General features: G+C 45.4%; 1 long non-coding RNA gene across 1 annotated transcript in view; it reads left to right on the top strand.

Moving 5' to 3' along the window:
• The first annotated feature begins 21 nt into the window (after positions 1 to 21).
• The window catches only part of LOC139827689 (uncharacterized), a 48,366-nt gene continuing 44,717 nt past the window's right edge, over positions 22 to 3,670 (top strand). The window contains exons 1-2 of the long non-coding RNA XR_011738606.1: positions 22 to 99; positions 954 to 1,028. This is a non-coding gene — a long non-coding RNA (uncharacterized lncRNA). The remainder of the gene's footprint in view (positions 100 to 953; positions 1,029 to 3,670) is intronic.

Genomic DNA, 3,670 nt, shown 5'->3' with positions numbered 1-3,670 from the left:
CGTCTCCTCAGGGCCTCGGGGAGCGGGAGCGGAGCGGCCGCCTCCAAACCGCGGGGTGTGGGGTACGGAGCGGTGCCCTCCTGCCCTCCGAACCGCGGGGTGAGACGGGGTACACGGCCAGGCCTCTGGTTTAGAGGGGGAGGTTGATGGGGAGGGAGAGAGCGACCGCCCTCATGCCCTGAGCGGGAGTGTGGGCCGCCCTGAGGGTCACTGGGCCGTGTGGGCAGCACTGGGTGCGCCGGCTTCCCTGTGTTGGCGCTTGCCTTCGAGTGTTGGGTGTCCTCATCTTCCGTGGTGCTGCAGGGAAGGAGCTGGATGTTGCAGCCTTTCATGTTTCCCTACTGTAGACTTACTTTCTCGCCAAACCTCCTTTTCCTCCCACGGAAAGCAGTACAGTGTAGTTGTTTCGCCTCTAAATTTGACTAGAATCGCTAGCCACAAAAATGGAATCACAGGATCTGTGCATAACCCAACTTCATAGGCATTCCCAGAAGGTTTGTGTAGCACTACAACATCAGTTTGACTTAAATTGAAACACAGTTCCATATAGACCTGGCTGGAAGGAGAAACCTATTTATTAACAGCAAAGAAAACCTGGCAGTGCCAACAAATAGGAGTAAACGCCCAAAACTGTTCAAGGGAGTTGAAACATTAAGTCATTCTAGAATAAGACAAACACCACTAACGATGGGGCTTCTCAAGCTCTCTGTGCTTCTTTTCTATCCCTTTAGTGTCTGATTTCAGCCCCTGAGTGCCACAAACCCACTGGCCCTTGGTGCTTCCACGGGGCTCAGTAATCACATGTGGGATAATGGCAGAGAGGCTGGGTGCTGCAGTGAGACTGTCCTTCCTAGACCCAGCCAAGAGGGGCTGTTGAATTATTTGCAAAACACTTCTAGCATTGGGAAGTTCAACAACAAAGTTGTTTTCTGACATGAAATCTCTCCTGCCAGGGAAGCAGTGACTCGCAGCTGGATGCATGTCCAACAGCTCAGGAGGACAGGTGACGCAAGGCATGAGGCTGTGTGGTGAGTCACAACAATAGATAGCATCATTTTAGCAGAAAGCATTTCATTATTTCCCCTGCAAGGAGTGCCATTTGTACAGTAGCTATTTTGTGCTAGTACTTTGTAGTGTGAGTTGGCTGGATTATTAATCTTGTGTTGTTCTGCCTTGGTTGATTGCTTTCCTCTTTGGAAAATACAGCATCCAAGCCTTTCTCCTCTTTTTTTTATTGCCTGTTCTGCGTAAGATTTTGTGCTATTGCCACAAACAAGGAGACACATGGGTCTTGGCCTAAGGTCCAGGTGAATTCTCCTTTTTTCACTTTGTGGAGCAGCACACATTAAATGCACATTAGAAAAGCTAGCGCATGTATTTTGAAATTTAGTCCATTAGGAAAATAACTGAAGATTCTGTCTGAAACACCCACGTGACTTGACTCTGGAAATTGTGGAAACTCTGGAACCAGACTATTAACAAGTGCGGGTACTTGGTATTTCACCTCAAGTGTGGATGTGTGTGTAAGTGCACGTGTCTTTGGAGAGGGATATTTAGATTTTTACACTTGATTTATTTTCTCGTGGTGATCATCGTTCTGTGAGCTTTTTAAGAGTGATAACGACGACTCATGATTCAAGATGTAAAACATCCTTTTTCAAAAGCTGGGTGTTGCAAAGCACTGTGGCTTCAAGAGCAGAGCTTCTCTGCCTTGCCACCTGCTGCTCTGGTATTAGGGTACTGCAGCAACTCCAAAATCAAAATCCTGTTAGAGAAACTTACAGTAGTCCCTGTCTTTAGAGATAAATAAAACTCACCAGAGAAAATTATTCCAAGGTCTGAAGCCTCAAGGTGTTGGGCTCTTTTTGGCTGACACCTCAGTTTTCGAGGAGTGCCAAGTTAATGCAGGAATACAAGTAGGAGGTTGCAGACAAATGTAACTATCTGCACTAAGAAAACTGCAAACTGCCCAGAGTGTCGAACATACCCTAGAAGTTTGTAGCTGGAAATTACAGTAACTGTTGCTTATTTTGGATGTTGTAAATACAGGCTTCTTGTATGGGTCTGCACTTTGACTTGACTTGAGGTAAAGGTGATTTCAGACCTGTGGAAGAGGGAGTGCTGCACACCTTTTGTGATCATTTCATGTGAGGATCTCTTTCCATTACTCTCAGGGACTCTGAAATCAGTCCTGGCATGTGGGGTTTTTTTTAGGTTTTCTTATCTAACACTGTGCCTTGGAGCCCGTATAACACAGTGGGAGGACTCCAGATGACTTTCAGTAGGAGTGCATCAGGCCTGTTAATAACTGAAGCTCCGCCTCTCTCAATTAGTTCTTTATATGCAGATCATAATATTAAAAAGCTAAGGCAGAAGAGATGTAAGACAATAATTTTGTAGCTATTTTTCAGTTAGCTTCCACACTGACAGGTTAGACAGCAATGAAAATACAAACTGTCTTCATTTGTCCCACCCGTTCTCATCTGGCCTGTCACTGTGTCCCATGTGAGACAATACACACTGCAAGTTCTTAGTTGTCAAGACCATGGAATAAATGTTCTGGAGTATTGCTCATCTGGTGTTACATGAGGCTACTGAAATACTGGTCACATTCCTCACCACATACACAGCAAATAAGGCAGGGATTTTCAGCTGGAAATATTTCATGTGGTCAGTATTGGGGAGGCAGGTCTTCTGGTGGTCCTGGGTCTCAGCAACAATTTATTGCTGTAGCTTTTAGAAATGCAAATAGAAGGGAGATCATGTAATGGAAAGTGACATTGTCTGTGAGGCAGAGAGAAGCACATGGATCTTGGGTCTGATGGAGAAACATCTGGGTTTCAAAGCTGCTTGTTTGAGTTCAGTGCCTACTTACTGTAAGGAAGGGTAATCTGTACAAAGAATTGCTAAGAGCATGAAAGCAACTCTTCCAAAGCGATGTAAGGCTGCTGAAATCCCCGAGGTCAAGCAGGGAGAATTCCTATACAAGAAATCAACTGGTTCAGTTGGAATAAGCCTTGTTCCTATTCCCTTGCTTGGCCTTACTCAGTTGTGGTTAAATGAGGAGAGTGCATGATAATCATCTGATAATCTTACTGTTGACAAGCAGGGGAACAGGTGGGAGTCCCCAGCTTGTCCTCTTACCAGTGTGAGCTCTTGGGATGGGTCCAGCATTTAGGAAGAGAAGTAAGATGTTCCACAAGCTAAAAAAGGTGCAGTAAGACGACTGTTCCTCTGCTGAGTGTATCAGAAGAGGACCTGTAGTAGTCTGTCCATTTGCTCATCTCGTCTGTGTTTCTGACTCAGACTGCCCAATTACCTACCACAAGGGAAAGTAACTTTTCTTGGTAATGAATTCAATATATTAGGAAAGATATCCCAGGTAGAGGACGCAATTTCTGGTTCAGACCAAAAAGTTAACTAGGTCAACTTACAGCAGAGTCTTCAGTTTGATATGGGAGACCTGGCATGGAGAAGGCTAATGCTCCATGCTGCTGTTCTGTACCTACCAGTGTCACCACAGTTGATGCCAATTATTCTGGGATCTTTTGGTCCCGGAGTGCCATGCCACAACCAGGCCAAATTTAAAACTGTGTATGTATAAAACAGGAAGCTGTTCCACATCAGTTGGTAGGAGGCTGCTAATGAAGCTGCTCTGCTCAATTACTCT

This window comes from Patagioenas fasciata, chromosome 3 (assembly GCF_037038585.1).
Source record: "Patagioenas fasciata isolate bPatFas1 chromosome 3, bPatFas1.hap1, whole genome shotgun sequence".
In the NCBI taxonomy this organism is placed as follows: Eukaryota; Metazoa; Chordata; class Aves; order Columbiformes; family Columbidae; genus Patagioenas; species Patagioenas fasciata.
This window is presented reverse-complemented; position numbering and strand designations above follow the sequence as displayed.